This window comes from Cygnus olor, chromosome 6 (genome assembly GCF_009769625.2).
Source record: "Cygnus olor isolate bCygOlo1 chromosome 6, bCygOlo1.pri.v2, whole genome shotgun sequence".
Taxonomy (NCBI): Eukaryota; Metazoa; Chordata; class Aves; order Anseriformes; family Anatidae; genus Cygnus; species Cygnus olor.
Window position 1 is genome coordinate 31,465,091 of NC_049174.1, and position 24,914 is coordinate 31,490,004.

General features: G+C 36.5%; 1 long non-coding RNA gene across 8 annotated transcripts in view; it reads left to right on the forward strand.

The window, feature by feature from the left end:
• LOC121072476 overlaps window positions 1-24,914 on the forward strand; it is a 235,558-nt gene that overhangs the window by 41,025 nt on the left and 169,619 nt on the right. For all 8 annotated transcript variants that reach the window (XR_005821244.1, XR_005821246.1, XR_005821242.1 and 5 more), the window contains exon 2: window positions 11,387-11,493. This is a non-coding gene — a long non-coding RNA (uncharacterized LOC121072476). The remainder of the gene's footprint in view (window positions 1-11,386; window positions 11,494-24,914) is intronic.

A 24,914-nucleotide genomic window follows, 5' to 3' on the forward strand; every position in this document is an offset into this window, starting at 1 on the left:
GTGTTTAGATTTGTTTTCAAGGAGATAGCTCACAAATACATCCCTTTCATAGCCATTTATGAGGGAATTGTAGCTTTCTAGAATCAAAATTTTACAAGTGGCAGTTCCAGTCCTAGTCACTACATGAGACAGTTTCTCACTTTTTTGTCTTAAGTAGATTGTATTGTCTTATGTTTAAAACAGGAGCGAGAGAAAGAAACAAACAAGCAAACAACCACCACCAGCAAAACAAACAAGAAAATAACAACCCCAGACCATCAGCACATCAGTTTGAATTCACAGCAGTGTGAATTTACAATGTCTAGAGGAAAGAACATAAACTCTGTAATGGATAAATTTGCAGGCAGGAGTTCCTGAATGCAGTCTGTAGCTTGGGTTTTTATTGCCTTTGAGGTTCAAAGTGGTTTAAGATGACAACTTATCAAGAGGTTAGTCATCAATTCCAAAGAGTGTAGGGGCTTAACCGCATGATGTTTTGTTTTAACGAAAATTAAAATAATCTCTGAGGATCAAGGAGGGTCTAATTCAGAGAGATGAAGCAGCTGCCCTTTGGTGCTTCAGTAAGCAGTAGTGGTGAGTCTTCCAAGCTGCTCTGGGATGTGTGTGGGTATGTGCAGAACCTCACACACAATATCCCTAGTGTGAAAGCTGAGTGAGGTAATACCAGGCTGGGTATAAGCTCATGTCCAGCAGTAATGGAACTTGGGCTAATGTGCAGTAGAAGTGGGGCAATCTGTACTCTGAGAGGTGATGGATGTTTGAAGAAGTGTAGAAATCAGTGTCTGCAGGGTGCAGGCATGTTATATGAAGCAGTACGTGAAGAGAGATGCTTCTGGGTTTGTATGCTACCACTATTGTAGCTCTGTAGGTTCACATAACTTGAATAGCATGCCTATGTAACTTCTAATTTATGCTGTTGCTTTGGCTACTTGTTATGAAGCAGACCAGCTCTTGAAGGAATGTTACCAAAATCTGAATACAACCCATGCAACCAAACTCAGAAATGTTAAAAAAATAAATAAATAAATAAATAAATAAATAAAAAATCCACATTTCTTTTGGTGCACCAGGCAGTGAATTAGGGCTGCTTCTAGCATTGCTTCTAGCATTCTTTCTGTACTTTCTCACTTGTTTCCTATGCTACTCTATGCCCTTTATATATTTCTGGTCATAATGCATGTATTCAACATGTAAGTGCAGAAGGTACCTCTTAGCTACTGACTGTGTATGGGTATGTGCAGGTTAGCTCATAGCTTTGCTAGTCTAGTTGGCTGGACAACAAACATTTTTGCTCATTTTCTAGATATATGGTAGCTATGGTCTCATATCTGTGCCCAAGCTCGTTTAACTGAGGATGATGGATTTGCAATTTCTTGTTCTTAAGAACAGCGTTATTGAAACTTGGTGTTATTACAGCCACAGGATATCAATACATTATTTAAAAAATAAAATCTTTCATTGTGTTTAGATGTGTTATTCTGTCTGGTTCTATTTGACATGTGAAAAAAAAAAAGTATTCTGCCTTGTACTTGTACTTATTTGTCTGCTTCTTGTCTGGCTTCTGGCCTATTTTTCTTAATTTTTCTCTTTTTTTTTTTAGTTTTAACTTTAATTTTCTAACCTAGTGAGTTTTCTTCAGTGCTTTCTTTTTAAAGATAACCAAAATCAGACACAATTTCAGGTGTACTCTATTTTGAACTATAGGTAAAAAAAAAAAAAAATCATGTTTTCAAAGCTTTTTTCATTCTTTTAAATAGAACTTCACATACCTTACCTTTTGTCTGTCACTGAATGTCAAACAGACATTTTTATGGGGTTGTGTGAAATAGCCCCATTTTAACTGGGTTGTCTACAAGGGTGCATGGGCAATTTGCTTTTCTATGCCTCTGTATGTTGAAAAACCTTTGTACTCTTTCTAGGGTCACTTAGAGAAATACTTGATAAAGACTGTACTTTTCTGGATCATGGTTCTATTATATATTTGAAATTGAGTGATGTGCGTCGCTATACACGTGAAGTTTCACCAGTCTCCAGAATCTGTTGTCAGAGAGGTTTGTCATCTTACTATATATCTCCTCAGTTCTATTGTCATATTTACTTAAATTATTTAATTCACTTCTCTAGCTTCTTAAACAAGATCCTCTATGGATCAGTCTGGTTATCCTATGTGAAAACCAGGCTGTGATTTGCAGTTCTTGTTTTCTCTGGAACCTATGAACCGTTGACAGATTTTTGCCTTTTACTATTAATTTGTCTCATTTTCTTGAATTATTCCACATAAAAGTTACTTGCTTTGTACATTTTATTAAGACAAAACAAATTATAGAGTTCTGTCAGTAATCAACACTATAAGCTTATGCACATTGATGTTATAGAAGCCTCCAGCATCCATTATGAATTTTGCAATAAAGCAGGATGCAAATTAGGAATTCTCTAGACAGTACTGCTTGACTTTGTACAGAGACACTACTGAAATGTATTAGAAATAATTCAGCACAGGTCAGCCTGTTCCTGGTGGTGGTGTCTGTCTCAGTGGAAGAGGATAGCAGTTTCAAAATATCTTACAGCTTTATATTCTTTATTTTGCAACAGCTGAGAAATCAGTGACTGAAGATGATCTCACAAATAAACTATATGTGGCTGTTGAAACATAATATTTGATTTTGGAGAGGAATGTATTCTGAAATAGGATGGTTTTCGCATGCTCTTTACAGTTTGGGTTATAACATGTTATACTGTTAGGTGTGGAGCCCTTTTCAGGGTCATAAGAAGGGAGAAAATAGTGCAGCAAAGAGAGGATCTCTGAGAGTGAGGAGACGCTGAACTACAATTTCATAAAAGACAACAAACAAGAAGACATTGGCCCTGGATAACAGGTTAGAAAAGAGTGATTCAGACTTCTAAAGGAACAGATCTGTTTGGCATGAAAAATGGAAGTCACCTTGCTGTTTTAATAGAATGATCAAAACTAGAACTGGCTAAAATGTTGTAGAAATGTTGGTGAATGGGGAAGAACATGAATTTTCAAACAGTGGTGCTGATAAATGAGGAAAATGAACAGTCTAGATAGAAGATATGTAGAAAAGACTGTAGCACCAGACTTCTGAGTTGTTTTACTGCTGTTATTTTCATGTTAGGATTTCAGTATGTCCACTTAAAACATTACGGCTGAGATAAACCTTGAGAGCAGTAGCAGAAGGGTCATCTGTGCTTGACCTCTAGGACTTCTGCAAAGCTCAGTAAGACACGGCAAGGACATAATAACCAATGGAGAATGCTTTGGTTAAATGCATTATTTTTTGCATTTTTAACAAAACTCAAACACGCTCACCTTGTGCTGTTCTCATAAAAACAAACACAAAATACTTAAGTCTCATGGTGAAAACAGAATTTGTTCTTGGAACATGAGATAAGGATGTAATAATTCTCTGATACTGGATGAAACGTTGAAAACCTTTGAATGCTGTGTAATGCTGGGAGCATGAGGTGGTTGCACTGTGTGCTGTGACAAAAGTACAACTCCTTGGCATTTCACTAGCATTTCTTGCCATTACTGGAAAACTTGGCAGTGGCCAAGAAATATGAGATGTAAGATTTGAAACTATATTTTTGTACATAATTAGCTTGAGGCACTTTTGCATATATAGACTACAGCAGTCACAGGATATTGACATAGTATCATACACTTCATTTTTTCTTTTCTGCAAAGTTGATCTCTTAATTCTTCCTGTTCTTCCGCATATATATGTATGTCTATGTATGTGAAAGCTTGATTTTTTTTAAAAGTGCTTATGTCTTCCAGCATGAGGATATCTTTATGTAATCTGTCTTTGTGTTGTGGTTTAGCCCGGCTGGCAGCCAAACACCACACAGCTGTTCGCTCACCCTCCCCCCTCCCTCTCCGGGATGGGGGAGAGAAATGGGAAAGTGAAGTCTGTGAGTTGAGATAAAGACAGTTTATTAAGACAGGGAAAAGAATAACAATAATAATAATAATAGTATTAATAGTAATAATGTGTATGAAATAAGTGATGTACAATGCAATTGCTCACCACCTGTTGACTGATGCCCAGCCTATCCCCAAGCAGCCGGCCCCCCCCCTCCACCCCGGCTAGCCACCCATATATATTGTTCAGCATGACGTCAGATGGTATGGAATACCCCTTTGGCCAGTTTGGGTCAGCTGTCCTGGGTCTGTCCCCTCCCAGCTCCTGCTGCATCCCTAGCCTGCTCGCTAGCAGGACAGAGCGAGAAGCTGAAAAGTCCTTGGCTTGGTGTAAGCGCTGCTCTACAACAATTAAAACATCAGCATGTTATCAGCGCTCTTCTCATTCTAATCCAAAACATAGCACCCTGCCAGCTACTAGGAGGAAAATTAACTCTGTCCTAACTGAAACCAGGACACTTTGAAAGTACAACATTGCTTCAATTTGCTCCAGTTTTATTCACGGAATGGCTATAATTAGAGTTTTCATAAGGCTTTAAAAAGGTAACAAAAGTTTAGATCTGCTTAGGGCTTAAGAATAAATTACCTCTGTGGCTGCATGACCCACTTGTTAGTACAGAAAAACAGTTTAATCTTTATTCTTTAAGACTGCCTGGAAACATCTCCTTTCCATGTATGATATGAGTGTTTGTATTGAGAGTATTGTGTTTTCTTTATTGTCCTTACTTTTAAGCTGTCCAGTTGTCCAAGAGCAATTTGAAACAAAAACAAAAAACTCTATACATAACAACTAATGAATCACAAATTAGAATGGAAATTCTACTAACATGGTTACTAGATGAAGCTAAAAACCTGAGTTTCAATAACACAGTGAAAAGCAATAGGATGCTAATAAAAACGTGTGGAGGAAGCAAATGTTCCCTGTAAAGAAAAGGGAGTGGAGGAGGTGAAATGACCCAATTGAAATATAAAAATAGTGTGAAAAAAGTGTATGTACGTCTTCCTAACTTTTTATGATTTTTATTGATAAGGATAATCTGCATAGATTTTCTTCTTGATCTTTAAATTGTAATTTGAAAGTTTTCAGAGAGTAAATTTTGTGGCTTTGACAAAATTTTCAAGGTCCATAAAAAATACTTTCCCAACAGCTAGCAGGCAAACTTGCAAGAAGAAAAGCTTTGTGAGGAAAAAGACCATGTTTTTTTTTAAAAAAAAAAAAGTTGTGTTTTTTTGACAAATGTAATGTTAGCCTTGTAAGTAAGATAAAGTGGAAAAAATGAATTAGGGAAAGCATTTTTTTTCCTATGTTAAAGGCAATTTACTTGAATTGACAAAATTATAGAAGGAAGAAAGCTAAAATGATCTTACCTGATGCAACTACAATATTGAGAGATCTGGAGAGGAAATTCAATAGAATTACAAACTTTTTTGAGGAATACCTTGAGTCAGGAATTAGGCCCTACAATTTTTTAAAATGTTTTCTAAGGAAAAATTATTAAAAGTTAAAATTAAGAGGTTAATTATATTGACTTTTCAAAATAAAATTTAAGAAGAAAGAACTCTTCAAAGTAGAAGACTAGAATAAAACTCAAATATTTTAAGTTATGTTAATGTGGAGGAGGGACAAACTTCACTAGGCATTCTTTGTCTCTTCTCTTAACTGTACATTCATCCAACAGAATCGTGCCCCCACACCTCTCCATGGGTCCTTACTGTACTACATTCTCTGTCTATACATACAGATTTGATGCTTCAAATGAGTTGCAGCCTTTTCACATCAATTGATTAAATATTACGAGCATGTATAATAATTAATTGATGTCTGCCATAAATCAGTGGAACTTATGTGCATATAGTTCAATCTTTCCAAGTAAATTATATGTGCTGTAGAATAATAATTTCAATGGTAATAAAAAATGGACTGCACTGGGAAGTTGTACCAAGGTTTAACTATGATATTACTGATGAAAAAGGAAATGAAAAAATTAGTTTTCAGGGCATCAAAGTCAGAGTTAAGTCCATATGCACTTTCTTATTTGGTTCAGAGATCCAAGTGCTATGTAACTTGCAAATTTACTATAAAAATAATTATGTATCTATTTCCACTATTTTTATGTTAGATATGGTGCTTTTGTGAAAAAGGTTAAGGAATTTGGCACAGCTGAAAGTTGGGTAATAGGCTTAATGAACAAATGAGCTCATGCATTCAGGTCATGAGGGCCAGCTGGTCTCTCAAGTACCCAGATTTCCCCTGTGAATATCTCTTTTTACAACATTTCAGGTGTTATACCTGTTTGACATATGAAGATGTGTGCTCTTCCTTCTGGGAGTTTGGTAGCTCTCACTTTGAGCAGGAACTGAAGTGGCCCCAGACTATGCAGGTACATCCCCATACACAGTCCCGCACCATGTTGTCTCTTCAAGATGATCAATTATTTGTTGAAAGAAAACCAAGGACTTAATGCTGCATTTTGGAGTGGAAGGTGAGCCCCAAAGCATACCTGCTTGTAGGTCTAGGTTTGTCTGACCAGAACTACCCCAGCATCCTTGGGTTAATGTCTACTATGCATTACCGAAGGCCTAAAACTATCTGGGAGGAAACTGTATGTGTGGGGAGTTTGCAGAAGTGAAGGTGGGTAGCTCAGGCTTGAGTACCAAAAAGTCATTAATGACAAAGTAATATGTCAAATGTCACATTGTGCCAAACTTCCCATCCCAGGAGGAGTTGCTTAGTAGTCTACCAGGGCCTATTCCAGTCCAAGATTAGATGTCAGGAACAGGGTCAGAGGGAAGAACTATCTGTCTTTATAATGAGCTCCTTGAATATCCTTTGGTTATAAACCGCCAGTCTGGCACCGTCCTCACCAAGAAAATTAAAAAGCTTTTATTGCCTTTCTTCGTAGACGACCAGCTCTCTGTCTCTGGAGCATGCTTGAGTGTTATTGAACTTGGTGTTGTTACAGAGCTAAAAGCTGACTTGAAAGAATAGTCACCGTGAGGAAATGGAAGAGCAATGCTAGATGTATTGTAGCATTGACAAAAAGCTCTGTCTTGCTCACAGAATGCATTCTTCCCCGGGTTTGTTTTGGTGACGTTAATCTAACTCAGTGTAATCTCCAAACCGTATTTATTTATTTTCCCCAGATGCTTCACAGCTGTATTTATGAAGAGGCACTGTGGTTTACAGTACAAGATATCTTAATGTCCTTCTAACCTAAATGCCTTTTTATGTGAATCTATGAATGAAGTCTATTACTCTCTCACTGCCATTTGTTATTGAGATTGCTTTTTCTTCTTACTTGAAACTTTTTTGGGGGGAGGCTATTTACCTTTCACTCTCTGGTCCTTTCAATTGGATCGCTTTTCCTTCTTGTTGCTGAACTTTCTATTCACCTTCTTATTACCATTAGGTATTCCATTTTCTGGATGCTTTTCTCATTTGTAGCCTATTGCTTCATTTTATTATTTTCTTTCAGACTCTTGTTCATGTTGAGTAATGTGTTTTTTCTCTACCTCTTTACAAAACAGAGAAATAAAATGACGGGATGCGTGAGCTTTTTTTTCCGTATATGTGGAAATGAAATCCTCAGTTCAACTGGCTCCATCTATCTCTGATTTCTTCTTCATTATCAAAGTGCACTGGCAAGTAATACCTCAACTATGATAGTCAGCCTCTGGAGACCAAGAGCATGGTGCAAGCCATGTTTCTTTTATTAGTACCAGTCCCCTTAATCCCTTGCTTATATCAACCTTTTAAAGAAAATTAATTTCACATGATTATGCTAATATTTTCTTAATGAATTAGAAAAGAAACCTGTGCAGAACATTAATGAATCATTTTAACCATCCCTGCTGTGAGATTTCAAGATAATTCTTTCTGTAAAAGTATATGAATATTAATATGCACCCTGGTAATTGGTACAAAGTTAATTACTGTAATTCTCCTATAGTTTAAAAAAAATTGTGTAATATGTAGTAATATCTAGTTTTTAACAGCTAGAAGGGGAATCTAAAGGTAAAACGTCATTGATCCATACATATAAGGTGAAGAAAGACACATACAGGAAATAATTTTGATGTAATAACTGGATATTTTAAGGAAATATAATTTGACTATTAAGTTCATTCAATTCATATAAAGAAATTTAAAATAATTTAGTTTTTTGTTTACTTCAGTGGGTTTTGCCTCAGATTTGCAATCAATAAGAGTAGGTTTATCCCTTCCAATGTCTAAGTGAATAATATGCAGGTGACAAACTGATGTAGAAATTAGAACAAGCAAATTAATTAACATTATAAACAGAAGTATAATACCAGTTAGTGACATTTGACACTTTATATATTAATTTGCTTAGCTGCTTTTCTCGAAGCATTGAGTAGTTGTTCTAATGACACTTAAAGTAGCTCCTGTCTTAGCACTCACACAATAATATATATCTATATAAAAGTGATTTTTGTGATTTCTAGAATGACAATGGCTTTGCCTCTTGGGAGCATAACAGTGCAAATAGTCATATCTGCCTGCCATGTTGCAGAAATTCACAATCATCTCCCAGTATGGGAGGAGGAACTGAGAGTCTGGCTGGAATGTGATGTCCAAATTGTGTAGGAAGCTGCATGGCAGAGCTATGAAACCTCTCCCAGGTGGCTGGATTCTGTACCTGCTTTTCATTCTTGTGTGTTTCATACACATCTTCACTTCCTATGTCCTTCAGTTTTTTTCTGTGTCATTTACTATATTAAAAATAATATTTCAGGGAATGCTTTTATGAGATGGGAAGAAACATGAAAATCTTGTATAACTGGTGTTAGAAGTTGCACAGTTGCTCAGATGTCTATTTTTAAAAAACATTATTACTTGACATAAACTTTGTGTGTATCTCACCAAAAAACTATTTTTACAGTGATATAACTAAACAGTCATTTCATTTTACTTGCAACTAAAAATTAGTAACATGCTTCTGGTGAAACAGGAGTAATATGCAGCAGTACATATGGTCTGAAATTTGTATCTATAAAATTGTTATCTAGGGTTGCAAGCTGTTTGTTATTTCCATTATATTGCTGTCAAACCTAATAGTGCAGATCTTCAGTGGAAATTTGTCTTGAGAATGTATTAAGAGGTAATTATTAACCAGTCCAAAATGAGTAAGATGTTTCCTTTTATCTAAAGACTAAATGTTGCAATAGTGGGAGTAGATAATATATAGCTTTCTTCTACTGCAGGCTTTTCAGTTGTACCAAGTCTACAATTTTCACATTACCACATAGACAATAATTGAAAAGAAATAAGCCTTTATTAATTTTCTATTAGAGAAAAATCAACACTTAAGAATGTCAACACATGAGAATATGAATAAGAAAACAAAAGGTTTTTAAAACTGTATTCAGCATACTGAGCGTAAATTGGAATTATACTCCCCAAGCAATCTAATTTGAATTGTCATGTATTAATAAAAAGGTGGTTGAAGTGGTTTAAAAATGGCAGTAAGTGGAGATCTTTCTATATAGTTGCCACAGAAATTAAACATACAAATGCTATGTTCCCTCATATGAAGATGATAACTACTCAAGTGCTTGGAATCCTAATTCATGGAAATGGCATTTTCCTGCTTCATGTATGCTATATTCTTATGGTGCGTGTATGTCTTCCTTGATTATTACTTTATCGAGGGGTTTTAGATCTGATTAATATGATATCAGGAGAAAATGTGATTTATTTAGTAAAGTGGGTTACTCTGTAAGTGTCTGTCAAATCAAAGGTCTGTCATGGCTCTGAGCAGCCCATCAGGATAATGTCAAGAACTTACCACTGCCAAAATTCAGCAAGCAGCAGCATAGTGAGGTGGATAGCACACAGTCCAGCTGGTTTTGATTTCCTAGCTTAAATGGTCAGGTATCATTTTCACGTGTGTCATCTTGAAAGGGCAGACATTTGTTCAAACCCAGAGCTGACATTCAAATTCACACTTCTGTTTTCACAGAAATTACTTGACTGTGCCCTGTTCCTCTGCTTGGGAAGGAAGCAGCAGAGTGTCCTGTTAGATGTGAATGGCTGGTGCATACCAGGGCCCAAAGCAATCTGCTATATTCAGTCATAATCCACTCCCATGCTATGCTTTGGTGGGGAATACGTAGCCCCTGTTTAATAACATGATCAGATTATATCTGACAGGTCTGCGGTCTGGATGTCCCAAGCACTTTCCTCCTTGTGATCTTGAGCTCTGAAGAGAGCTGGTCTCATAGCTCTGAATTTCATTACAGAAGAGTTGTTGCAGTCCTGTGAACTTGCTCCTATTTTTGCTTTCAGGGAGAATGTAATGCTTTCAGCATTTAATATTTACTTAAAATGATTTTTTTGGGAAAAAATGCCTTTAAAAAATGAAGGTTTTGTTTTCTTCGCCCACCTCCCTTCAGCATATGAATCCTTCCTGTGTGTTTTCTCCTCTACCCCTGCCCATCTTGCTCAACCATAGCAGTGATTTTCCAGGCAAGCTGTGCATCCTGCTGAGCTTCTCTTAAGGTGGCTATCAATTAGAACCAAGCCTCAAATAAGTTCGATTTTCTACTCTATTTTTTTTCTGCCTTGTTATAGGGCTTCTGACTCTCCAAAATAAAACAAGACCATCTCACAATGGATACTACTCTTTGTTGCTAGAAGGGATGAAAAGTATTTTTCATGTGTGTCTATATCAACAGATTTATAAATGAATAAAGTGTACTTCAAAGACTGAAGGCCAAACCATGGTCATGTCATATTCATATAGCACATGATAACAAGTTATGATTATTGCATTATTTCTTGCAACCTTGTTCCTGGATAAGAGATTACCTGTTTGAAAGTAATCCACAGACTATTTAAATATTTCAGAAAGCAGAGTACCTCCTGTATCTCCTGGAAATGTTTTTCTATTATAACTCTTCCCATGGTTTAAAATCCATGTCTCATTTTCAATCTGAATTTCAGCTTTCATTCATCTTTTTATTATTTATTTTCTTTAGTGCTTTTTCTCTAGGTTGAGAAATAAGCTGGAAACTTCTCTTCCTTCTCTATCAGTTAATGGGGTCTAATGTGTTCACCCTTTGAACTTCCTCTTTGGAACATTCTTGTTCTCCTCTTCTGAGTAAAACATTAAATTTCTTTTCAGATTCTTAGGGGACTTGAACATGTAAACCCATTCCTTATTTATATATTTGTCCATTTCCACATCCCAGTAAGCTGCTAGCTATGAAGTTTTTGGATAAGTTTTGCCACAACAAAGTGATCCAGATTTTGGCAGATTTCATCATCTTTGTCATCTTGCTCTGCAACTTCTGTCATTGTCCTGTACTTCTGACCCTTGTGTTGTTCAGTAATGATGTTTGCAGTTTGGTACAATGTACCATAATATCGAGGTGCTTTTTGTGTGTTAATATCTAACTTTTCTTTTTATTTGATAGGATTTCTTAAGGAAATAAGCTGGTGGCGTCAGACTTCTGTCTTTTTTCTGACCGTACCATTGAACTCCAGGACATCTTTGATACAGTGTGAAGAGTCTCAAAGACAGGTAAATTCACACAAGTTTTTAAAACTGTGACCTTATTCGAAATCAGCATTCCTCGGGCTTTGATGGTTGGTGTCCAGTTGTGCCCCTATACAGTGATGATTCTTCTGCATGCCCCAGCCTTCTCTGTGCTTGCTCCATTGGCAAATGGGGCCTGTCAGCAGGATGAAGGGTGTTGTGTGGATAGGAGGGTTGTTAGGGAGTACGTGGGCTGGGGAGGGGAAATAGTGGGATACATGCTGCCGGGGGGTACATGCTTCTGTGGGGGAGAATGTGGCGTTTGATGATGTTGGATTGTATAGCAGTAAGGAATATAAACGCATGAGAAGCTGTATTTCATTAGTTCTGCTGGTATCAGATGTTATAAATCATAATGTTGTGAGGGTATTGTTCTATGAAGGAACCTCATAGTATTGCTTATTAAGTCTAATTCTCTATCTTCATTGTCCTTGTACAATTTGTGAAAATTATTCATGACTAGCTTCTATTTTTATGGGCTCCCCAGACTGCCTGCAATCATGTGCAAGAAATGCTTCCAGACATATCAGTGGCTTTAAAAGTATTTATGTGGATGGAAAAATGATTTCTCTCAACTGTTATATCTCCTCTGAACTGCAAAAAATTATCAGTGGACTAATTCTGAGTTAGGCCTAATTTTTTCCCTCTTACATTTCCTATCCCATCTCCTTTAAATAAAAAAGTCTGGCACACAGCTGCTCTAACAGGTCAGGATCCTGCTAGTTCAGTCTCATCATAACTAAGGTGTTCAAGGGGAAAGATCTATAGCTGTCCTTTGACTATTCTCAAAATACATTGAGAATAGTTATCCATTGTCTATTCTCAAAATACGTACTTTCAATTATATTTGAAATTCAGAAGAGGTATTGGTGGGGTGTTGATAAGGGTATTTGTACTCCTCTGAATGCTGAGGTGTGAGCTGGCCTTGACAGCACAAGTGAAGAAGGCATTTGCAAAGCAAGTTTTGACTTTGGTAGAATTTAAAAATATGTAGTTAATTTTATAAATTAATTAGTTCAAGAATTGTTGGTCTAACTAAATTATCAAAAGTTGAGCATAGTTAGGTTACTTTCTGCCTGAGATGATAACCTGTACTTGCATGAAACTTAGTGGTGATTTTGCTGCGGTGAGTCTCTGGGTCTCTGAAGAAACCTTAATAAGATGGGAAGAGAACAAGGGGTAGCTTGAACCCACTGCAGTTTGCACCTCTTCATGACTGAGAGAAGCATTTTCTGTTGGACAAGGGAGAAGGATTTAACCCATAGTCATGGGATATAGCAGCTATATCTTATTCTCAGGTGCCTAATCTCTTCATTTCAGTTAGAATAGCTGTTTAGGTTCTCAGTATTTTAGCAGTTACTTTTACTTGAGTGTGATGAAGATGCTTTTATGAAGAGCTAATCACTAAAAACAACACAATGATTTTTACAATTATGAGGTTTTATTGAATTAAGGTGTAACAGACATAAAATGTCCCGATTTCAGGAAACGTTTGACAGTTTTGGGATAGTTGAGAAAAATCAGGTTGACTTGGCTGTTAGAGCTGAAACATGGATTAAAATTATGCTGAAGATTTTAAGAAGAAATGCGGTGTCTTTAGTCTATTCATTAATCATCCAGGAGGAAGGAAAACAGTTTAATAATACAGATTATGTATTAATCACTTACTTGGTTAGGCCTTAAAAACTAAGGTGAGAACTAGCACAACACTGAAATAGCAAATAGTCGCTTCAATTTTAAGATGGCTTTCCAGTGGCCGCTGTCCTGTAACTTTGGGAGCTAGTTTCTGTGATAGCTGGTATGGAAATTTTACAAGCAGATTAGTAGAAATACAGTGTTAAGCACAAATATTACAATATTCTTTGAAATGGTAAAATAATTCCAGTTCTTATCTGTGGATTTTAATTTTTACACTCAAGTACATAATTTAAAACTTATGTATCTGTGAACGTAGTTTTTAAGTCAACTGGTGTCAACTCATAACAGACCCAATAAAACAGTAAAAGCAGTATGATACAACTTTGAAAACTAACCAGCAGAGCAGAGAATGCACAACTTCAGTGAAATACTTGCAAGCAGCTTGCAAATCTGATTAATTACTCATAAGAAACTTTTAGTACTTCAGAATAATAAATTCACTAGAGGTTTCTGTAACTTGTTCACGGGTAATCTGCAGACAGAAAAAGCCGAAATCATATTGGTGCAGTTTTCATTGTGAATGGCTCATTCGGTCCTGGTGGGGACATATAATTTACAAAAGCTTAAAAAAAATAATTTTGAAATACATGCAAGAAATGATGCAAAGATTCAGTGAAGGGAAACCTGTGCCAGGCTCCAGAACAAGGTGAACAACAGCTGAAATGAGGCCACACAGAGCTCACCCCTGACTTCCAGCCAACATCAATTTTTCAGCTGGGCAAGTTCTCATTGACATGACAAGAAAGAGATGATACACTGAATTCAAAAGCCATCCCAAATATTTCCTACCTTTTAAAAATTAAAGCCATGCTCTAAATGCAGCAGATGTTAACAAACACTCTATCTGTGGATATATCTCTTTCCGAAGAAAATCAAAAATAGAAATCACAAAAGTATGCGCAGAATTGTTTTGTGTGAACTCTGGTTTATCTTGAAAATGGATAGGTGAGTTTTGGCTGTTGGAGTAATTCACCTACTAATTCAGCTTCTGTTTAAAGCTATTTGTTATAGCCAACATATCAAAGCCACATCTTGTTGCTGCTTCTATGAACTACATAGTGACTTTGAATTGTCACTATGCATGGTCTGGATGTGTCTGCTCTCAGTCTTTGACAGTCTTATTAAAAAAAAATAATCCCAGTGGTGTGTAAATCTTGGAGGAAAAAATTAATAAATCTTAACTCTCAAAAGTAATTAACTGAGACAAATATTGTTGCAGTCTGACAGCTCATACAGAGTTAGTTATGATTACTGTTTTGGATACTCCTGAGTACAGAGTAAAATCAGACATAAGATTATTTTCTGTCACAGACAGATGCTTTTCTTATGCTGAATTGACTCTTTGGTTGAATAAGTACAAAATACTCCTATTTAATTTTTTTCAGGTACACAAGACTCTCAGGAGTCCTGGTTTGGGTGGAACTAGATGTTTCTCAGTAGAATTTACTCTGAAAGACAGTAATATCTTCACCTTAGATGGAAATTTAACAAACAGGATTGCAAACCCCTTGTATGGTTTGTGAAGTCCTACGGATTGAAGCCTAATATAATTGTTAATATATGGTGGTGGATGGCATCTTGGAGTCCCTAGAGCTCTCTTCATGCAAAAAGACTTCCTGGGGAAGAGGGGCTTTTTTTTTTGCCAGAATTCATTTGAAAAATGAGGAAAACAAAATTAGAGGGAAGAAAGGTCAGTCTGACCCAGAGATACCCATCTATCTTGGTTAGTAGTTAGGGAATTAAAGAATGTTCTCTAATTTACTAACCACTTCTATGGCCTTGGGAGTCCTAATAACCATGGAGAGATCTACCCTGACTTTCACCAGCATGCTGTATTGGAGATTTAGGATGCAACAAGCAGTAAAGAGGAAACTGGAAAATTAGTATCATACAGTGTAAAGCTGGGAGTGAAGAAATCTGAGTCAATGCTTGGCCCTGTATTACTCATGCAAATAATTTCTGGGCTCTACTACTTAGTTTCTTTTATCTGTGAAATACTGGCAATAACACCTGTCTGTCTTACTGTCTTATGTCACTGGTGAGTGAAAGTACAAGTAGAGAAGGTAAGAGCCCAGTAATAATGGTTTTCCTGACTGTAATTCATGTTCAATAGGTTGGTTTCTGTCTCAGGAAAAGGTTGAATTTCCTTTCAATAGCTTTGCATTTTGCTTTTGGTGGGACTTAAGTAACAGCAAGGAAACGTCTCTTTCATGTGATCTCATGGTATCAAATTGTTTATATTTCTACAGTGTAGAAAACAAGCTTTAAGAAATGTAAGGGTAGTAAGTACATGAATATTTTGTGGTATTTTTATTTGTACTGGAAATAAAGCATAAGAAAATGATCACAAAGGTAGACTAAAACATGCCTTATGGTATCAATGTGTGTGTATATAAAATGTTTACCGATATGCATGAAACTCTAAAGCAAAGATGGAGCTCTACTGTTTCTGTTTATTATGTATAATTCTGGAAACATCCTCTTTGATAGGCTGGCAACCAAAGATATTTATTCTTCTAAAACCTATTCTCTGGTTTTTGGATTATCTCAGAAGAGCTACAGTGGCAAATAAATGCAGTCTGTTGATTTTTGTAATAAATGCAAACTGAAAGATCTTGGCCTGCAGTAAGTATTTCCCAGAAGAAAAGAGAATAGATATCATAAAACAGGATGGAAAACAGTAAATGAGGAATGCCCTTAGGAAACAGATTTGTCTGCCAAGGGAATACCTTAAAGATGTGTTTGGCTGAAGCTCTTCCTACTGGAGCCCCTAGAAATTTTAGCATGAAATTTAGAAGATAAGAAAGATAAGACTTGATACTGTGGATATTGGGCGGGGTGGGGGGTGGCGGGGAGGAGGAAATATTCAGGGAGGAATCTGAGTCATGCTAACTCAAATCTAAACATATCAAATAATTTTAGTGTGTATTACTTTTTGGAAATGTTTGTAGGATTTTTGGGATGTTATTGTAAATTTTCATGGTGTTCTTGTCTGTGTCCTCTCAGGCACTATCTGATGATCTGACTTTGTTTCTTTTCACTCTTATTAGTTATATTACTAAACATGTCTTTTAGCCCAGCTTAATTTTCTTTCAATTTTTTTCCTTCCAAAATGAAAACATACAGCTCCTTTAAATACTTTTCACACTCTGATCTCCAAAGGCTGTAAAATTTTGATGTCATATGGTGCTAAGCCAGCAGTAGTGGTGTGGCCAGGACACCACAGATCTGACAGCTGTGCTACTCTTCTGCTATTAAAATCAAAACAACATAATCAACAAAACTACAACAGTGTTTGACTACCAGTCATAACTATTTTCTCACAAGACCTTTCAGACTCTTTTTGATTAGTGCATAGGGTGATTGGTTGTTTGTTGCTGAATTAATTTGCACTGAACTGCATTCTCCTTCTGTTGAACCAATTACAGAGATGTTTGAAATCTGTTCAGGTCTTAGTATTTCATCTATTGTTCAGTTGTTGATGCAGATTTGGGAGGAACTCTCCAGTAGTGAGAGCTTTCTTACCCCTCCTCCTTGTGACAACTTATTTGTTCCCTTACTAACATAAGTCCAATTTATTGTTTAGAAGTATATTAAGGCAGCCACAGAGGTCTCAGTTAACTGCTGTGCCACATACACAAGTTTTTTCAAACCACATGGAGCCATAGTATTCTGTTCACACTGCTTAAATGTAGGCATTTCATTAACAGCCTGAATCAGAAAACTCATCTCTAGGCTTCTTGTAGTCATGAGAGACAGTCTTTGTGGAAAGTGCTTCGGAGTAAAAGCCTGTTTTTTCTACTTGCCATACAGAGGGAGTGGGGAGAGCAGCCTTCTAATGTAAATGATGGAGGCCACTCTAAATCAGAGAAAATGAGGTTGGATGAAGGTCTTTCCTGTAACTTACTATTCCTCTTAGGTATTGAATGAAGAATTAGCCATTCTTAAGAAATTGCTGTGTAATGAATTCTTAGGTTTCCACTGATGAGACTTATCTTTAAACTCTTGATTCTCATGTCCATTTGGACATTGTCAATTTTCTCGATGATCTCCCTAAAATCTTTCCTTTCTGTGGCTTAAGCCTGTTGTTTCCACTTGATCAATAGTGAAGGTGGAGAGTAGAAAGGCTGCATCCTCCTATGGTGTGTATATATTGTTTTCCATTATAGTGTGGTGCTAGTGACTCCTGCTCACTTGTCATCACTGATTAATTCTTTCTAAAACACCGTGACCAAGAAGCCTGTTCCCATTACCTCCATGTGGATGAGTATTTTTGATGTACTTTTACATTTTTTGAATTGTGTACTTTCAACTATTTCTGCAGTATGTCAATTTTCTCTTTGCTTGTCTTCAGCCTTTTATCCTCACAGCCCTTATGTGTTCGTGTCACCTGGAAATTTAATAAATGTGTTCTCTACTCTGCCATCAAGGTCATTAATGAAAGTAGCAGACAGATCCCAGAGGAAGCATCACAGAAACCCATTCAACATGTCTTTCACTGGCTTACCATGAGCCTGGATACTTAAAGAAGGATTTGTTAGAAATCCCACTCAGGTATTTCTTTCAGATGACAGTACTGGGTGAGACGAGTGGTTTGTGGCTGCCCCAGGATGCATTGTTACTCTCCCTTCTGTTTGGGTGGGAGGTAGCTGGGGCCACTCATTCCTGTTTGCTGTAGAAGAGGCAGCCAGCTTTGCTATGCTTGTGATAAATTTATGCCACTTCTCTAGCTATGGGGCCTCATACTCCGTAGCAGAAAAAAATTACATTTAATACTTTTCTCTTGACAATTGATGTGGCCTGTTATGTATTTTTTTATTTTCTAAACATTTTCAAATGACTGTTCTTCACAATTCAGAAGACACAGGAAAGCATGTTATCTCTAGTTCTTGAGCCAGTGCTTATCTAGTTGCAAGTCCTGACTAACCCCTTTGTTCCTAATTTGCTAATCAACCTTGAAGGTGAAATCTCATGAAATACCTTCTGAAAATCTGAATATGCTTAAGTATATTTCAGCTTAATTTCCCTTATGTAAAATGGCAGTATTAGAAAACTGACAGATTAGTCAGTTAAGTTTAACCTCCAGTGTTTTAAACTGCTCTCAAACTCTGCATTTATCAAAACCCTCCAACAGATGGACTATAGTTATAGTATCAGCTTAGGACCTGGGAAATCTTAAATGACAGTCTTACTAAAATGTAAACTTTTCTCTCATCCTGAGTCATTTAATGTCCTCATTGCATAAATTGTCTTTCTGTGATTTAAGAAAACTTGTTTCTTGTTTGCTCTCCTCTATTCTGACTTCAAGGACAAGGATTTTTGTTTTCTAAAGTGTTTAAAAATGTGGAACAAACAAAACTTGTCTCAAGGAGATTGAGTGGTTTCTTCTCACTATAGATGTTCTTGTTTTCTTGAGTTATTTTTCTTATTTACTTCCTAAAATCACTTGTGTAAGAAATAGTTGCATATAGCCTCTTCAAGAAATCATTCTCTTATCTAGAACTTCCTCAAGCAAAAGGTTACTGTCTTCCAAGGACAGCATTCCTGACCAGCTTAGGTGCTGTACAGATATAGCAACTTTACCAAATGTATGGCCAGAATATTAGTGTTTTTATCGAATAATGAAAGAACTTCAGCAATAGGATTACATTCTTCATAAGAACAAAAAAATGTTGTTTATTACATCCAGGTTTCAACCCAGTGCTTTTGGATCTTAATTTAAAGGGCTGATGTTCCGCTTTGGATAGTGGTGGTAATAAGTGTTGTAGTGTTATTAGGGAGGACCCTAATAAAGCAGATGAAAGCATGGCAGTGGTAGAAGTGGTAGAGACACAGAAGGAACAGTGTGTTCCTCAAGATTCTGTCTGTGGTGGTTGTAAGACCACAGAGACAGGTCAAGCCTAGCTTTATGGTTCTGTAATTCAGTATGGTTTAATATTCCCAAATATGACTTCCAGCTCAGGCTGGAATTATCCTTATTATCACTATGTAACAAACAAATATCCTGACAAAGGATCAAAGCATGTAGAACTGGATGCTTGTGTATAAGTCAAATTCTAACAAAATTGATTTTTGCCTTCAGAGTACCTAATCATGGTTGCTGACATTGAAATAGTGTTTTCATCTCCCTTTAAATGAATTCCAAAATAACCTTGGAGATAAACATTTCAGTTTGTGCTCAAGAGTTGTGCAGGTTTTTGCTGTAATATCTACTTAACAAAACCCTATGTTTTCAAGCAATGACCTTAACATTGTGGTTTCCAGTTAAGAGTCGTTCCTGTAACTCTGTTGCTCCTATTGAACAGAAGAGATCAATAACATGTTTTAGGGCGTACGCTGTACAGGCACAAAAATTTATGCAATGCTGTATTTGAGTTTTTGCTATGGGGATTATAGTGAAGTAGACTGAAAACGTATCTTGTTTTTAGCGAGAAGATTTTATACAAGTTAGAATACGTTTTCCTGGTGAAGCTAGGACTTCCAGTGATGATAATGTAATCTAAAATGCAAAGAGCAAGTGCTGTGTTGGGTGCTTAATGCATAGTGCATAGTAATGTTTAAATGATGAGTTCCCTTGAGTTGTTAACATTGTAGGACAATATGAAAAAACTTACAGCTTTTCTTACCAGCAGCTGTTTCTGCTGATAAATTCTATATAGGCTATGCAACCACAGAATACCTTTATTAAAACAAATTACCAGATAAATAAGGTTTCCAGTTAATGATGCATGTATTTTCTTTTTTAATTTTAAAAACATCTGAAAGGCTAAAGAATACAAATTTTGCAGCTGTGTGAAAGCATTCTGATTTTGACTTGCATTAACATCAGAAAATTTCTAACATGAACATATGAAACTAAACTATACAATAATATGGTAATAAACAGTGTTTTTTCTTAACTCAGGCCCCAAATCTGAGTTCTGCTTTTGCAATTAATCCCTGAGATGATCTGTTGGGCCATATGGCTAAAACTTGGAGTTTGTGCATTGTATCCACATGGTGCAGTGATATGAATGGCTGTAGTGAAAGGATGAATCTGGGAAGAGCACATTTGCTTTCTACAGGGACTATGTTGATGGGAAAGTACCATGTCATCTTTCTTGACCCAATGTGTCTGCTATATGGGTCTTAGATATGATGGTTGGTTTGGACCTGTGGATCAAGTAGTAGGGAGGTTCCATATCCTTCCCTATTTGCTTAACTGTAGCTTTAGAATTGCAAAATACTTTTTCTTCAACTTGGTTTTCTTTTTTATTTTTTTTACCAGCGTGAAACCTCTGCTGTCTATGGATAGATATACATATTACTGTACAATGTTAGAATACTCTCTCCCCATAACTGGGGATCTGAAGACGCTTCTTGTTCCTAAAGGTACAAACTTTAGAGTCCTGTTACTAGGCATGATTTTCATGTTTTAAATTCAAATTGATCAAACTTTTTTTTAACCCCAAAGCCAAATGATCTTTTATATCCATGTTGTGAGATTCATGTTTAAAGCAATTCTGTGAACTTCGATATTTTTCATAGATGTAAGCCATGGTCAGAAAAGAAGAACTGTAGCATCATACACTCCATTCCACTCCATCTCACCCCAAGTTCATTACTTATGCTTAGAGACAGTATGTCTTGGAGTCTTCTAGTTTTCTGAAATGGATATCCTCCAATCTTGAGATGATAATGTGGACAGAAATGAATCCACCGTTTTTCAGGATTGTCACTTTGAATAACTGTATTTCAGGCTGTTCTGAACTATTAGCATTTCACCATCTTTTTCTTTGTTTATATCAAGTATCGTATTCTGTGATCATTTGTCCCCCAGTGTATTCAGGCTTTGGGGTCAAGATTAGGCATACTACATTTTTTCATCAGAAAGAGGTGATACACAGAGTTAACTAATATTAACTTATTTTAATATCAGTCCTCAAGCATAACTTGTACAAACTTTAAACTTCAGGGCATGTGAAACATTTGTCAGACATCTAAAATTGAAGCCCCCTGATAGAATAGAAATATTTTTTTCCTGGACATTGTAGGTAGATGCTGAAGGAGAATCTCATCCTGTTCTCCAGCCCTGCTTGCTGTGCCAGTGCCTCTTCCGGGAGGTAGTTGCTGAAAATGCTATGTATTCATTCCAGACACTCTGCGCCATGGTAATCAATAACCGTAAAACAAGTAATGATGTCTTTAATATATGCTTCTACCTCTATTGCCCATTCTGCCCTTAAGCAGGCTATAAAACAGGATTTTTAACATTTCAGTGATGCTGTGAACCGTCCCATCTGGCTTCACTAATGCTAATTATATGAATTTTCTTCTCACCAGTGAGTTTCCAATTCTTTCTTTGGTTTACAGATTCCTGTCATTGATACAGTGGTAACTGAAGTGTTTCTTGTCTTTCCTTTCTACTTTAGCTGAGCTTGTTCATGACATCTTGGACTTCACAGTACTTCATTTGTCACCTTATCAGCTTCATTTTATTCTGTTAGCTTAAAATCTCCCTTGTTGCTACAGCTTGTCCACAGCAAAGATTAACCTCTTTTCTGGTTGATAAAAGCTCCTGAGGTCTCTCTTCATTTTAACATTGGGCTGATATTCCCGTAACATATAGCACTTTGTCCTTTGCTGGATTCTGTGTCCTGTTTTCACAGTGCCAATGGTAGCACTTTATAATGGTTGTAGGAGGTCTCTGGGCCATTGTGTGTTCCTGCTTGACTCTGTTGTTGAGTTTGTCCACAGAAGCTTTGTGCTTGCTTCCCCTTGTGAGAAGTACTGCAGCACACTGTCTCCCTGTTCAGTAATTTTCCTTTGAATGTCAGTCTGATTCCTTTTCCCTCTCAGTCCCAAGTTGCACATGACTTGCCTCCATTATTTCCAGTTTCTGCTCTTGCCAGGTCGTCTTCTGGTTTGGTTCACCAAGCAGTTGGCACTTCATGAACCCCCAGATCTATTCTGTTCTTTGGCAGTCAGAGAAAAAGAACGGTGTATCTTACAATGTCCACTGTGTTCCTGGTTGTACCCCTCACAGACACCCCCTTACAGGTCCTCTGTCAGTGGTAACCTAAGTGTTTTTATCACCCAGGCAAATATAAACTGCCATTAAGTGCTGCTCAAGCTCATTCAAACAAATAAATATACAAGGCTGTGTATGAATATTGGACTGTATTGTATATACACAATTTAAAAATCATTTTTTTCCTACGAGTGTACTTTGTTACGGGTCAGCAAGCCTGATTTCTCTTTGTAGTTGTAATTTTAGTTGCTTGCTCTTTTTATTAAAGATGAACAGAGTTCTTGGTGGCACAAGTTAGTTTCATAAATAACCAATAATGGGGAGAGCATCAGAAACACAAGATAAAGAACAAAACAGAGTAAGTTATGGGCAACAGTAAATAAGTAGCATGGCACTATAAATGTTGAATTTATAATATAAATCTACTCTGCAGACATAAATATGCAAGTCCTACTGAATGTCCTACTGAATGTATTTGGAGATGTATAGGTATATGCCAGAACGAGGGCTTATGTCAGACCTTCTGGAAGGATTTTGGAAAAGTTAGTGAACAATTTATGGACTGGCTTACATGTAGGTTTTGAGTGACTTGATTAGAGAGAAGATGCAAATTGAAAATGTGCTTCATAAACCATGTCCTTAGATATTTATAGAGGTTTGAGTCAGCTGTCCTTAAACAGAAGCCGTCTTGTTCAAATGCTGGGACAAACCTGAGATGGCTCTGCTGATCTGGGTAACCAGTGCCTACAACCACCTGGTGTGACCCTGTAGCATCTATTTAATCATATGTTGGGAGGATAAAGAGGAGCTGGAATACCTCAGCCGTGTCCTGATAAATCTTCGCTTGCTCAGGGATGATACCTAGCCATTTCCAGTGTAACCTCAAGATTTTTTTTGCTGTATGCTGAGATAGCAGTGGGATTTTTTTAGCCTTTGCTGTATGCTTGCTGTACTGCAGTAAATAGGTTAAAGGAAAAAACAAAACAAACAACAACAACAACAAACACAGTATCTCTTGCTGTTCTAGATCTTGGCTATCTGCTGGATGTCAAACCAACAGGGAAAGCAAGGCATAAGCTTGTCCTGAATAGTTAAAACAGAGCAAAAACACCATATTCTGAAAACATGGTTCTGAAAACCATATTTTTTAATAAAAGGTGTAAAGAAATGGAAGTTTAGCACTCTTTTTTAGTAATAAGAAAAGATATAAAGGAATGTGTTTTTATTATGAAAATTAAATTTTAATCTCATTTTATAGACTTGAGGCTTTACGTTTTTCAAAGTAAAATGTATTTTTTATTTGGTTTGTTATGAAGTAGGATATTGTTTTCAAAAGGCAATGAAAAAAGTGTCTGTCTGAAACAGACATGCTTTCCATACAAATTTACTGAAAATAGACAAAGCTTAAATGAAAAGAAAAAGGGGGAAAAACAAACATTTAAAACAGCTAATGGGTAGTGGGGTAGTAATGAATGACCAACAACTCAAAAGTTAAATAGTACGGAGTGAAAACTTCTAATATATAAGAGGAATCTTGCTCACATGACCTGTCTCATTAAAGCTATTGAAGTGAAACTTCTAAGGGAAAGCTTATTCAAGCGTGTAATTGTTTGGAGGGCAAACTCCTAGTCTATAGCACACTGCATTTTGCTAGTGTACTGTAAAAATGCAGAGTGTTATAAACATAATAATCCTGTAATTAGAATTACACCAGGCATAATGTTCTTTTCATTAGAAAGAACATCAGCTGGTTATAGCAATGATTTCAAAGTGGATGTTTGTGTTCTCTCAAGCTAGCTAATGAATGTCTTCAAGTCTTATACAAAAAAGGAAGCAAATTTTCAGTCCTATACATGACTTAGAAAACTGTGATGTCAATTTGTTACGCTAATTATATTTAATATCATTCTCACCTCTGAGTGTGCTCCTAGTTTAAATCAAAACCTAATTCTCACTGATCAACAAACAGATTATAGGTGATGCAATTCACATTAGAAAATTGGTAAATATTCTCTGTGAATCAGACTAGTAAATAAACTTTGTCAATTTATAGCTACGAACCTTATCTAATGAAGAAAGCTTACATCTTTATAAGAAGGTGGTAAAGGTACAAGGAAGATCAATAGTATATCTGTACATGCACATAAAGATATACATGCTTTTTACTCATATGTAGATATCTCTTAGATAAAACAATGTTGAGGATGACTCTTGGGCACAAGCAGGACAGGTAAGAGGTCATGGCTTGCTTGCTGACACTGGTGCTGCTCTAGAGACAGTCTGTTTTGTGCTGGATTTAACTAGATGATCATAACTGATTTGGTGGTTTACAAATTCATCTTCCATTTTACTTCTCCCAAGAGAATCGCAGGAATGCATGTGAAAGCCTGTAGTGTAAACTTTATCTATAAGCTCTAGGTCTGTAAATTTTTGTTAATGTTGTAGCTGTTAGTCTCCCAGAAAACACTAATTTTACATAGGACTAATATCTGGAGTATGCAGGAAATATATTTAGAAGTAGTTTCCAATAAAGACTTGCCAAGAACACGTAGGACTGAAATGTTACAAAAGTGTCACTAAAAGCGTCAAAAAGAATGAATAATGGAGGAGCTGGACAGATGTTAACAACAGAGCAGAGAACAGGAAGTGAAAGATCCCTAGTTTCACCTATTACTTATAGGTATAGAATTACAAATAT